Here is a 14,207-nt window from a genome sequence, read left to right as displayed (position 1 = left end):
ACTTTACTCATTAGTGCTAAGGATTCCAGCTCTACCTCCTCCCCTTGGTTAGGTGGCCTATAGCAAACCCCCACAATTACTTTCCCCTTTTCTCCTTCCCTATGGAGTTCAACCCACACCGATTCTAACTCCATACTCATCCCTTCCGTAATGTCACTCCTTTCTATCACCTTTATATTGTTCTTGACATAGAGACATACCCCTCCCCCTCTTTTTCCTACCCTGTCCTTCCGGTAAACCGAATACCCTTGGATATTGGCCAGCCAGTCATGTGAGGGGTCGAACCAAGTCTCTGTTATTCCCACAAGGTCTATGTCCTCCTCATGTACTAATATTTCCAACTCATCCATTTTATTAGCTAGGCTCCTGGCATTAGCATATACCCCTCTTATTTTTACGGAAGTTGAGCGCAATTGGTGGTTATGTTTATTCCTGTTTGGTCTGAGGTTTTCCCGCACAGACCTACCGATTGGCGTTGTGGACCTACTGTCGCTGCTGACCCTACAACTGCCTTCAGTCCTCTGCTCCCTCCTGACTGATTCTACTTCTGAGCCCTCCCCCCCGTCTCCTAGTTTAAAAGCCCCTCCAACTTGGTGGCCATCTTTCTCCCCAAAAGAGCTGTACCGTCCCCATTAAGGTGCAGCCCATCCTTACTAAAGAGCCGGTAGCCGACTGAGAAGTCAGCCCAGTTCTCCAGGAACCCAAACCCCTCCTTCCTACACCAATTCCTCAGCCACTTGTTAAGTTCCCTAATCTCCTTCTGCCTCTCCTGTGTGGCTCGAGGTACAGGCAGTATTTCAGAGAAAACCACCTTGGAGGTCCTTTTCCTCAATCTATTACCTAAGTCCCTGAAATCGTTCTTAAGGATCCTCCACCTACCTTTAACTTTGTCATTAGTGCCCACATGCACCATGACCGCTGGGTCATCCCCAGCCCCCCACATCAATCTGTCTGCCAGATCTGCGATGTGCCGAACTCGGGCGCCCGGTAAACAACATACTGTTCGGTTCACGAGATCTTTTTTACAGATTGCCCTCTCTGTCCTCTTGATAATTGAGTCCCCAACTACCACAACCTTTCTAACCTTTCCTGAGTTACGGCCCCCCTTCTTCCTGGAGCCGTCCCTCCCCTGGCAGCTGGGGGAGGGTGCATGCTCCAGCTCTGCCACCCCTGATTTGATATCCCCCTCAACCTGCAACTCGGCAAATTTGTTAGGGTCTATCAACTCAGGATTGGCCTCCCTGGCACTCCTCCCTCTACCCTTCCTAACAGTCACCCAGCTGCGTACCTCTGCTGCTTGCGTCCCCTCTATTCCTCCCTCCTCTATGCTGGCCCCTGCCAGCGCCTGATAGGTAATGTCCAAGCTCCTTTCTAGGTTGTTGATGCCACGCAGTGTTGCCACTGTGTTCTGTAGGTCCAGGATCTGGTCTACCAGAGCAACAAGTCGCTCACATCTTGCACAGCAGTATTCGCCCTCGATTGGTTCATCAAGGAACGCATACCTGTCATTGGCTGTAGCAGAATAAAGTGAAGGTTCTGGAGTGGCCATCTCAGTCTCCTGAACTCAATATCATTTGGGAGATCTCAAACGTGCAGTTCGTGCAAGACACCCCAAGAATTTACAGGAACTGGAGGCTTTTTGCCAGGAAGAATGGACAGCTTTACCACCTGAGAAGATAAAGAGCCTCATCCACAAATTCGACAAAAGACTTCAAGCTGTCATTGATGTTAAAGGGGGCAATACACTGTATTAAGAATTGGGGTATGTAAACTTTTGATCAGGGTAATTTGGGTAGTTTCTGTTGCCATTACGATTTAGAAAGATTAAACACAGTTGATTGATAATAAATGGCTTCAGCCAAACACTAACCATGAGTGAAAGAGAGGTTTTTGTTTTATCATTCATATTCTCTGAAAAATGGCCAAAAAATCATAAATTCTGCCAGGGTATGTAAACTTATGATCATAACTGTATTTCTAACTAAAAATCAACTTATGAAAAAATAAGCACAATTTACTTTCCCCTCCTTAAATGTCAACAAATGAACAATATTTCTAAAAAACAAAAACAAAATATTCTTAAGAGTCCATTCACATTGATCCGACTTGTCAGGTGACTTGTCAGCCTGACAAGTCGTGGTCCTCCCGCTCCCACTGTGTAGTACAGGAGCCGTTCTAATAGGAGCGACACAAGTCGATCCGACTTAGAAAAAGGGAACTGTACTACTTCGGGGCGACCTGGAGGCGACTTGCATTGACTTCCATTATGTGAAGTCTGTGCAAGTCGCGCCGAAGTCGCGCTGCATGTGGCTTCACAGGTCGCCCCCTAAGTCGGAGCGACCTAATGTGAACGGGGACTAAACGGGAACACTTTTTGTTGATAAAATAAAGAGTTTATACTTTATAAAATTGAGCCTTGTATGTAGGCAGGGTTCGGACTCGGCCTATCGCTATACTCAAGCAGTGAAGAAATAGCTCCCTCGGGTTAACTGTTGGAAAGTGATGCAGCAATCCACTGAGTTCAAGTCACTTTCCCTTTTCCTTCCTATGTACTACTAGCACTAAGGGAAGCAATGTGTCCTCTGTCATGGGCTCTGGTTGGCATCTTGGGAGAGCCATTGCCTAGTTTAGATATTGAACTCTTGTGAGATTTTGGTGGACATTTTGGGTGCACATGTACTAAAAGTAGCACAATCTTCATCATAAAAGGGCCCCGGGTTGGGAAGTAAGTGGACAGGAACAAGAAGCCATTTGTTAGGAATAGCTAGGTCTCATCCCCTCAGCTGAGAGCAGGTTGGAGTCCTGGGAACTCTGAGTTGAGGTGCTGGATATCTTATGAGAGGACTATTCTACTGCCACCCACCAGAAGAGCTGTTCAGTTATTAGCAAGGTTATGTCTGGAAATCAAACCAGTTTCTCAAGAGATTAAGGAGGGTATGCTTTGTGAAGGCTTTGTACATAAGAACTATATCCTTGTCTTGAACACATGTGTGCTATTAATAGTTCCTCACTGTTCAGAAATGGATTTGAAGAACATTCAAGTGTAACTGTATTTGCCAGTTTATTGGATGAAAGCTCTCCTAAAAGGAACAGCTGTGCTGCCCTTGCTCTCTTGTCTGCTACAGCCTTGATTAAATAAGAAATTAACCACTTAAGCCCCAGAAGATTTTACCGCCTTCCTGACCAGGGCCTATTTTGCGATTCGGCACTGTGTGACTTTAACGGACAATTGCGCGGTCGTGCGACGCTGTACCTTAATGAATTTGGCGTCCTTTTTTCCCACAAACAGAGCTTTCTTTTGGTGGTATTTGATCACCTGTGCGATTTTTTGATCATGCGCTATAATCAAAAAAAGAGCGTCATTTTGCAAAAATAACAATATTTTTCACATTTTTTTATATGAATTTCCCCCCCAAAAAAATGTAAAAATCAAAATTTTTTAACATTTTCGGCCAATTTGTTTTATGCTACATATATTTGGTAAAAAAAATTGCAAAAAGCGTATTTTGATTGGTTTGCGCAAAAGTTATCGCGTTTACTAATAAAGGGAAAGATTTTTGTCATTTTTGTTGTTTTTTTTTAACGCGTAATGGCGGCGATCTGCGATTTTTTTGCAGTACTGCGACATTGCGGCGGACAGATCGGACCCTTGACTGACATTTTTGACACTTTTGGGGTTACCAGTGACATTTCTGCAGTAATCAGTGCTATACATATGCACTGTTACTGTAAAATTACACTGGCAGTGAAGGGGTTAACTTTTTTTGAGAGGGAGGGGCTGTGTGTGTCCCTAGGGGCGTGAATCTAACTGGGATTGGCTGTGGGTTGAGGTGTAGGAACAATGATCAACGGTCCTACATAGTAGAACCGTGTGATCATTGTTTCTACACAGGGGAGAATGACAGGCGGCTTGTTTACACTAGCCGCCTGCCTTTCTCCCTCTCCCTCGACGATCGCCGAGTGACCGGCGGACATCGGGTCCGCCGGTCACACCCGCGGGGGGGTCCGTGACCGCGCGGGAGCGGGAGCGCGCCTCCGGCGGCACGCGCTCGCTCCCCAGAGCCTCACAGGCTAGCGACGTAGACCTACGTCTCTCTGCCTGTGAGGGGCTGACTGACGCAGTAAATATACTGTGCGCAGTCGGCAAGTGGTTAAAGTGCGTAAGGGGTTCTTCACTGTAAGAGCGGTAAGGATGTGGAATTCTCTTCCACAAGCAGTCGTATCAGCAGGGAGCATTGATAGTTTCAAAAAACTATTAGATGGGCACCTTACAGACCACAACATACAGGGGTATACAATGTACGGTTAAAAGCAAACACACACACACATCATAGGTTGAACTGGATGGACTGATGTCTTTTTTCAACCTCACTAGCTATGTAACTATGTAGCTTTCCTGCGTTACCCAAGCTGTGCGATACAATTGTTATTTCGAAGAATAGAGAGGGATGAAGTTTATGACTTTTTGTTGCACTTTATGTTTTATTCTGTTTTTTCAGGTTTTGTTCTCATGTTTCCCAAAGCCTGTGTTTATACAATAAACTCTATGCAGAAAGAATGTCATGTATCTTCTTCTACACGGTCAATTAAAAAAGAGGAAAGTAAGAGCCGGTTCACACTGAGACGATCCGACTTCGGGGGGCGACCTGTGGAGTCGCGTGCACCGCTGTGCACCGCGACTTCGGCGCGACTTGCAGGGACTTCACATAATGGAAGTCTATGCAAGTCGCTCCGAGGTCTGAACAGGCTCTAAAGCAATAAGTAGTGAAGTTACTTTTCAAATGCAGCAACTAGTAAAGTACAGTGGCGTATTTAGGTTTTATGCTGCCCTAGGCCTGACTAAACTTGTGCACTCCCTAATTTAAATATGACCCACCCCTTCCTGTAAAGGCCACACCCTTTCCTGATTATGACCCACCCTGTCATTTGTAAACCACAGACCATAACCACAGTCTATCAGTGCCCATCAGTGTAGCTTCATCAGTTCCCATAAGTTCAGCCTCATCAGTGCAGCCTTATCAGTGCCACCTGTTTACTGCCCATCAGTGCAGCATTTCAGTGTAGCCTCATCAGTGGTCACCAGTGCAGCCCCATCAGTGGCCACCAGTGCAGCCTTATCAGTGCCCATTAGTACAGCCTTATGTCACGGGATTAGTAACATTACTCTTTTAAGATATTTGGACTTGTGTTTGCTGCCACTGATTGTAATTATAGGATTATTTCACTTATTTGTATATTAAATAGGAAGCCCATAGTCATTATACAAATAATTAAATATTTTTTTGCTGCCCCCCTGCAAAGTGCCGCCCTAGGCCTGGGCCTTGTTGGCCTATGCCTGAATACAGTACTGGTAAAGTAATCTCGTTACAATTTACAGAAGTAACTAGTAACTAGTTACATTTTTTTAGTAACTACCCCAACACTGGCAACAATACTGTGGTTTTCCATCCTTTGGAAACCAGAACTGATAAAAGTCATCATTTAAATGAAAATCGACTGATTTGGTAAAAAAAAAAAAAAAAAAAAAAAAAAAAACGACCTCACTTTTTTGTATGCCTCAGCAAGCCTTATGATAGAAGACTATATGACTGGCTTCATCTGGTAATTCTCTACTAAAGATCTACAACTGCTTGCGGAATGGCTACATATTTCATCATATGAGACTGAAGTTTGTTCCACTGGTAAAAATATATTTCAGAGGAAAAAACGTGTTATTAAATGTCTGTGCTTAGAAACACCTCACTGATTTTCCAGGATGAGAGAAAAGTAAATATCTTTGTCTACACTCCAGGATCTATTACTTTGGCACAGGCTCCTTACTGAATTGTTCACATCACACAATAGCTTATCTATTGAATACATTTGCTATGTCACCCTGAGCCCTATAATACAGAAAGGCTCAGGGCAGGTCAGCTGCCATTTTCTCTGGGTGTATGTGACAAAGCACCTGAACCTGAAAGGGAGGGTGCATTGTTCTATTCTTTTTTAGAGCGGCAGGTATTTCTGCATTCCTCTGCCATGCACATATCGCCCAGTCTGTTCTTTAAACTTTGCTGGAGAGGAGGAAGCTTTTCTATAACACAAATCACTCTTTTAATCTTAGTTACTTTTCTAGTCATGCATGTTTGATTTTTTTTTTCCCTTTGAAATTCACAATACTAATGTCAGTCATTCTATATGTCTCTATAACTGCACCTATGTTTATTTAACACTTAAAGAAATTTTACTCCCAAACACACCTACTGTATGTCATACTATGACAAGTGCAGGAAACCATAGCAGGAAATTTTAAGATGTCGTCTTTCTCAAGTCATGGTACAATACATTTTGCAGTATCAGAAATGATAAAGACTGATTACAGTATGAACCAAAGCAGAATTTCCACATGGATATGCACACAAGCGCGTAAACATGCACTGCGTTCAGATCCGTAAACAAAAATAAAAAAAAATGCATCTGAGGACATGCACTTCACGTGCATATGCATGTAAATGCGTGTGAACGCATATTTATACATATACAGAGTTGCAAAAAGTGCATTCTGGGATTGCAAAAAAATCAGGAGGATATACAGTAGAACTAAAATTGTGTGCATTTAACCACTTAAGCCCCGGAAGATTTTACCCCCATTCCGACCAGGGCCTATTTTGCGATTCGGCACTGCGTGAATTTAACGGACAATTGCGCGGTCGTGCGACGCTGTACCTAAACAAATTTGACGTACTTTTTTTCCCACAAACAGAGCTTTCTTTTGGTGGTATTTGATCACCTGTGCGATTTTTTGATCATGCGCTATAAACAAAAAAAGCGGCAATTTTTCAAAAATAACAATATTTTTCAAATTTTTTTTATATGAAATTCCCCCCCAAAAAAATGTAAAAATCAAAATTTTTTAACATTTTCGGCCAATTTGTTTTATGCTACATATGTTTGGTAAAAAAAATTGCAAAAAGCGTATTTTGATTGGTTTGCGCAAAAGTTATCGCGTTTACTAACAAAGGGAAAGTTTTTTGTCATTTTTGTTGTTTTTTTTTAACGCATAATGGCGGCGATCTGCGATTTTTTTTGCGGTACTGCAACATTGCGGCGGACAGATCGGACCCTTGACTGACATTTTTGACACTTTTGGGGTTACCAGTGACATTTCTACAGTAATCAGTGCTATAAATATGCACTGTTACTGTAAAATTACACTGGCAGTGAAGGGGTTAACTTTTTTGAGAGGGAGGGTTTATGTGTGTCCTTAGGGGCGTGATTCTAACTGTGATTGGCTGTGGCTTGAGGTGTAGGAACAGTGATCAACGGTCCTACATAGTAGAACCGTATAATCACTGTTTCTACACAGGGGAGAATGACAGGCGGCTTGTTTACATCAGCCGCCTGCCTTTCTCCCTCTCCACCGACGATCGCCGACACGCGCACGGGGGGGTCCGTGACCGCGCGGGCGTGGGAGCGCGCCTCGGGCGACGCACGCTCGCTCCCCAGAGCCCTCACAGGCTAGCGACGTAGTACTATGTCGCTCTGCCTGTGAGGGGCTGACTGCCGCAGTAAATATACTGTGAGCAGTCGGCAAGTGGTTAAAACCATATCTAAAGGCAAAAAAATGTTTACTGATCATTTACGCAACTTTTGTTCCAGAAAAACCTTGCCTATATGATCAGTAACATTCTTAGAGCTGTATGCATGTGGTCCAAATGCTGAACTCTATGTAAATATAAAATTCACAAATGAATGCAGTTCTGTATTCAAAATGACATCCTTAAGCCTAGTACACACAGGCTTAATGTTGGGCGGCATCGGCTGGTTCAATAGAAACCAGACGACATTCGGCCCGTGTGTACTGGAGTGGTCCGACAGAAGCCGGCCACACCTGACGGAAGACAACCAAACATGACCAAAAAAGGCTAACCGGAGTGTTCTGGCGGGGGAACCAATCCCGTCATAACACAATAGCACAGCAGGGGAGATTGCTGTACTAATGTCGGATTGTTAGTACAGCAGCGCTGACCTGAGCTGTCATTTTTTATTTTCTTCAACCCACTAGGTTGAATAAAAGGAAACTAGAAGTGTGTACAAGGCTTTAGGCTACATTCACATGAACTGTAGCGGCATTAATCTTATGTTTACAGCTGCAGATATGGGCGGCTAGGTGCAGCCGCTGACCCTGTTTACTATAATGACAGGTCACCGAGTGCCACAGCTATTGGCGGCTCTCTGCATGGCCAGTCATGAGAGAGGAGCTCCTCAGTCTGATGCTTCTCCTTTCCATGTCAAATCATAAGTAAGGGGTGGGGAGGAGACCTGTAAGTGTTACAGAATTGCAGCACAGAAAAAAAGCAGGCCATAGATAGAGCGATTTTTCATTCCTCCAGCCAGGGGTCGATTTTAGCTACTAGCAGTAATCACTGTGTTCTCTGGGTGGGGCCTCAATTCCAACCATCTATTTCTGTACCCAAATTAAATTGATGTCTTTTTTTCCCCACAAATAGAGCTTTCTTTTGATGGTATTTGATCACCTGCCGATTTTTAATTTATTAATTATAAACAAAAAAAGAGCGACAATTTTGAAAAAAAAAAACAATATTTTTCACATTCTGCTATATAACATTACCCAAAAAAATGTACAATTCAAAATTTTTAAACATTTTAAGCCAATTTGTTTTCTGCTACATATTTTTGGTAAAATGAAATCACAATAAGCGTATTCTGATTGGTTTGCGCAAAAGTTATCGCGTTTACAAACTACGGGAAAGATTTGTCATTTTTATTGTTTTTTTTTTTTTTTTTTTAATAGTATTCACTAGTATTTGTGGGAAAAAAAGGACATCAATTTTATTTAGGTACAGCGTCGCATGACCACGCAATTGTCCGTTAAAATAACGCAGTGCCGAATCACAAAATATGGCCTGGTCAATAAGGGGGAAAATCCTTCCGGTCCAGAAGTGGTTAATACATTTTGCAAATCGCATTTCACTGTTGTGTATATCCAGACATGGAAAAAACACCAACTATTAAAATTCTATATTTTGGATCGTCGTCCTGTTTTTATTTAAGTGGATTTAGGCATACCTATTTATGGAGATAAAAATTATACAGTGAACTACTTTCTAAGAGGTGGTGCCACAAGTGTGCGTTATTTTGCACTTTTCATGGTGGATTTGGAAACTTTAGTTTAACATATATTGGACTTTTTTTTTAACATTTTACCCATTGAGTTTTGAACATCATGAAGATTTGTTTTCATATTTTTTTTAGAATATTAAAATTTGGCACTATAACTATAGTTTATATTTGGCATTATAACTATACTAACTTCCTTTTTCGATTTTTGTCTATATGTCATCCATTTAGCCCCCGTTCACACTAAGGCGACCTGTGAGGCGACCTGGTCGCCTCACAGGTCGCCGTAGGACGCCTCCCATAGGGAAGCTGCGGACCCGTTCTAATAGGAGCGACACAAATCGCTCCGACTTAGAAAAAGGGTCCGGAGCTTCTTTGGGGCGACCAGGAGGCGACCGCCATAGACTTCAATGTTATGAAGTCCGTGGCGGCCGCTCCGAGATCGCGGCACGCTGCTCGCACCGCGACCTCGGAGGTCGCGGTGCGAAGTAGCGTCGCCCCTATGTGAACGGGGGCTTAGAGTTTAGATTTACTTTAATATAACCTTTATTGTCCTTGTTGTTTTATTACCAGCCAAATCCAGTCTGCTGTCGTAAGAAGCTCATAAAAGGGCAGCACAGTGGCTTAGTGGTTAGCACTTCTGCTTTGCATCCTTGGTTTGAGTCCCATGAAGCACACTGTTTGTATGGAATTTCCATGTTCTGCTTGTGTAGTTGTCCTCTGGGTTCCTCCCACACTACAAAGACATGCCAGTTGGTTTATCGGTTCCTGTCTAAAAATTTGACAGAGAATCCAAGATGGTTTTCTCACCATCTACCCCTACAGCAGACAAAAAAAATTTCTTCGAGTACCCAGGGAGAAAGTACATTATTTAATAGTGATTTCATTATTAGCAGGTGCATAAGCATGTTCCTGGCCACAATGCCATTAACCACTTAAGCCCCGGAAGATTTTACCCCCTTCCTGACCAGGGCCTATTTTGCGATTCGGCACTGCGTGACTTTAACGGACAATTGCGCGGTCGTGCAACACTGTACCTAAACGAATTTGGCTTTCTTTTTTTCCCACAAACAGAGCTTTCTTTTGGTGGTATTTGATCAACTGTGCGATTTTTTGATCATGCGCTATAAACAAAAAAATAGCGTCAATTTTGCAAAAATAACAATATTTTTCACATTTTTTTTTATATGAAATTCCCCAAAAAAAATGTAAAAATCTAAATTTTTTAACATTTTAGGCCAATTTTTTTTTTTTTTTTACCATATGTTTGGTAAAAAAATCGCAAAAAGCGTATTTTGTTTGGTTTGCGCAAAAGTTATTGCGTTTACTAACAAAGGGAAAGATTTTTGTCATTTTTGTTGTTTTTTTTTAACGCGTAATGGCGGCGATCTGCGATTTTTTTTTTATGGGACTGCGACATTGGGGCGGACAGATCGGACCCTTGACTGACATTTTTGACACTTTTGGGGTTACCAGTGACATTACTGCAGTAATCAGTGCTATACATATGCACTGTTACTGTAAAAATGACACTGGCAGTGAAGGGGTTAACTTTTTTTGAGAGGGAGGGGTTAAGTGTGTCCCTAGGGGTGTGTTTCTAACTGTGATTGGCTGTGGCTTGATGTGTAAGAACAGTGATCAATGGTCCTACATAGCAGAACCGTTTGATCTCCATTCTTACACAGGGGAGAATGACAGGCGGCTTTGTTTACACTAGCCGCCTGCCTTTCTCCCGCTGTCACGGACGATCGGGAGTGCCCGGCGGACATCGGGCCTGCCGGGCACACGCGCGGGGGGGTCCGTGACCGAGCGGGAGCGCACATCCGGCAGCGCGCGCTCGCTCCCAAAACCCTTACAGGCTAGCGATGTAGCCCTACGTCGCTTTGCCTGTGAGGGGCTGACTGCCGACATAAATAGTCGTGCGGCAGTCGGCAAGTGGTTAACAAGAACTGAGGAATCTATCAAGAGGCCCTTGCACTGCCATGTGAGATAACTTGTGTTTGTTAAGCCAATCTGGGATGCTCTTGGTGATGCTATACAGGTACAATTGGTGATGCTAATGGTATGTCCCGACACATTCTACTATCAAGAAATGTTGTTTAATATATTTTTATGTCAGTCTAGGCTCAGTTTAAGTACATACCATCATGCATCATAAAACATACAGAGACAATATGTCTTTGATTATGGTAAGATGGCTAATATATGGGATTTAAAATACACTACTCAAAAAAAAAAATTAAAAGAACACTTCCAAAACACATCAGATCTCAATGGGGAAAGATATCATGCTGGATATCTACACTGATATGGACTGGGCAATGTGTTAGGAATGGAAGGAAGCCACATGGTTTGATGAAAATGAAAATTATCAACCTACAGAGGACTGAATTCAAAAACACCCCCAAAAATCAAAGTGAAAAAATGATGCAGCAAGCTAGTCCATTTTGCTGAAATTTCATTGCAGCAACTCAAAATGGTATTCAGTAGTTTGTATGGTCCCCACGTGCTTGTATGCATGCCTGACAATGTCGGGGCATGCTCCTAATGAGATGACAGATGGTGTCCTGAGGTATTTCCTCCCAGATATGGACCAGGGCATCACTGAGCTCCTAAACAGACTGAGGTGCAACCTAGTGGCTTCGGATGGACCGAAACATAATGTCCCAGAGGTGTTCTATTGGATTTAGGTGAGGCGAGCGTGTGGGCTATTCAATGGTATCAATTTCTTCATTCTCTGGGAACTGGCTTTATACTCTCGCAACATAAGGCCAGCCATTGTCGTGCATTAGGAGGAACCCAGGAGCCACTGCACCAGCGTAGGGTCTGACAATGGGTCCAATGATTTCAAGGATTTCCTAATGGTAGTCATGGTGCCATTGTCTAGCCTGTAGAGGTCTGTGCATTCCTCCATGGATATGCCTCCCCAGACCATCACTGACCCACGACCAAACCGGTCATGCTGAAGGATGTTACAGGGAGCATAATGTTCTCCACAGCTTCTCAACACCCTTTCAGGTCTGTCACATGTGCTCAGGATGAACCTGCTCTCATCTGTGAAATGCACAGGGCGCCAATGACGGACCTGCCAATTCTGGTGTTCAGTGGCAAATGCCAATCAAGCTCAATGGTGCCGGGCCGTGAGCACAGGCCCACTAGAGGTTATCGGGCCCTCAGGCCACCCCAATGAAGTCTGTTTCTGATTGTTTGGTCAGAGGCATTCACACCAGTGGCCTGCTGGAGGTCATTTTGTAGGGCTCTGGCAATGCTCATCCTGTTCCTCTGTGCACAAAGGAACAAATATCAGTCTTGCTGATGGGTTCAGCTCTCCTAGAGTAACTGTCTGTCTCCTGAAATCTCCTCCATGCTCTTGAGACTGTGCTGGGAGACACAGCAAACCTTCTGGCAATGGCACGTATTGATGTGCCATCCTGGAGGAGCTGGTCTGCCTATGCAACCTCCATAGGGTCCAGGTATGGCCTCATGCTATCAGTAGTAACACTGACCCTAGCCAAATGCAAAACTAGTGAAAAAAAGTCCGAAAAAATGAGTAGGGAAAATAAATTTCATTGGCCTCCACCTGTAAAACCATTCCTGTTTTGGGGGTTGTCTAACTGTTGCCCATCTAGTGCATCTGTTGTTAATTTAATTAACACCAAAGCAGCTGAAAATGATTAACAACCCCCTCCGCTACTTAACTGACCAGATCAATATCCTATGAGTTGAGTGGAGTTTAATTGACTTGATGCTATACTCTGATAAAAAGTGTTCCTTTTAATTTTTTTTTTTTTTTTTCAAATATTTTATTTTAAAGTTGAACAAAAGACAATTACAGTAAAGGGTAATCAAAACAGGCAAGTTACAAAGGTATTCACCAATCAAAGAAACTACAACCTCGTGTAGGGAAAATGCCAACACAGAAAGTCCATTAGAAACTGTAGCATCATCAACTTCATTGAAATAACAGCAAACTCAGCTTAAGTGTCAAAGGCACTAAGTCGTATCTGAGGCACTCGAAGGTGCTTATGTAAACACCCGGACGGAAGCACCATTTATGATAAAATTAGGTTCTTCGCAATTAACCCACAATTGTAATCGCATATGGCGCAACTGGAGTAGGGAGAGTAGAAAGGAGGGGAAATAAGGACGGACAAGATAGGGTAGACAAAAGGGGCGAAAAGGGAGGGAGAACAGTTCCGTGTCGGGCCCCGCGCCCCCCCCCCCCCAAGCAGTCACAGCACCTGGGCTCAGGAACACAGCAGGGACTCCCCTCTATCAGAGAGGACGAAAACCTTCCAGTATCCCCAGACCTTCTCGTATTTATCATGTCTGTGGAGTGCTGTGAGAGTCAGATCCTCCAGTTTGTTTATCTCAACTAATCTCTGCATGCAGTCCTTGATGGTAGGTGACCGGGATGTTTTCCAATACAACGGAATACAAGACTTCGCGCATAGGACGTGTGGGACAATCGATTTTTTGTATTTTTTCAGCGGTATGCTGGACAGTTGCAAAAGAAAGAAGGCTGGCGAGTCTGGAATAGCATGATCAGTGAGATCCCGTAGCAGGGAGCCCACAACGGACCAGAAGTCCCGAAGCCTAGGGCACGACCAGAATATGTGGAGAAGGGTACCCCTCTCTTCCTGACACCGCCAGCAGGCGTCCGAGGTCCCTGGAAACATCTTGCTCAATAGGGACGGTACCCTGTACCATCTCGTGAGAAGTTTATAGTTAGATTCCTGGAGTTTTGTACAGGTTGGTGTTTTCAGTGCAATAGTGCATAGGTTTAGCTTCTGCGTCGGGGTAAATAATATTTGAAGGTCCCGTTCCCATCTGGAAAGAAAATGAGGAGTAAATTCGTCCTCTGGGGACACCAGGAGACGGTAAGTTTGAGATAGCGTGTGGGGCAGGTCCCCCTCTCCTTCACACAGAACCTCATAGGGGGTTAATTCCCGGTTAAAGAGGTCCGGGGCTGGCAAGGATTGAAGAAAGTGATGGAGCTGGGCCGCAGGCCACCTTTAATTTTTTTGATAAGTGTGTATCTAAACTCAACAACAAAAATATAAAATATTGCAGCTTACAAGTCCTTA

This window comes from Pelophylax lessonae (assembly GCF_965119305.1).
Source record: "Pelophylax lessonae genome assembly, chromosome: 2".
Lineage (NCBI taxonomy): Eukaryota > Metazoa > Chordata > Amphibia > Anura > Ranidae > Pelophylax > Pelophylax lessonae.
The sequence above is the reverse complement of the archived record's forward strand: the minus strand, read 5'-3'. Positions refer to the sequence as shown.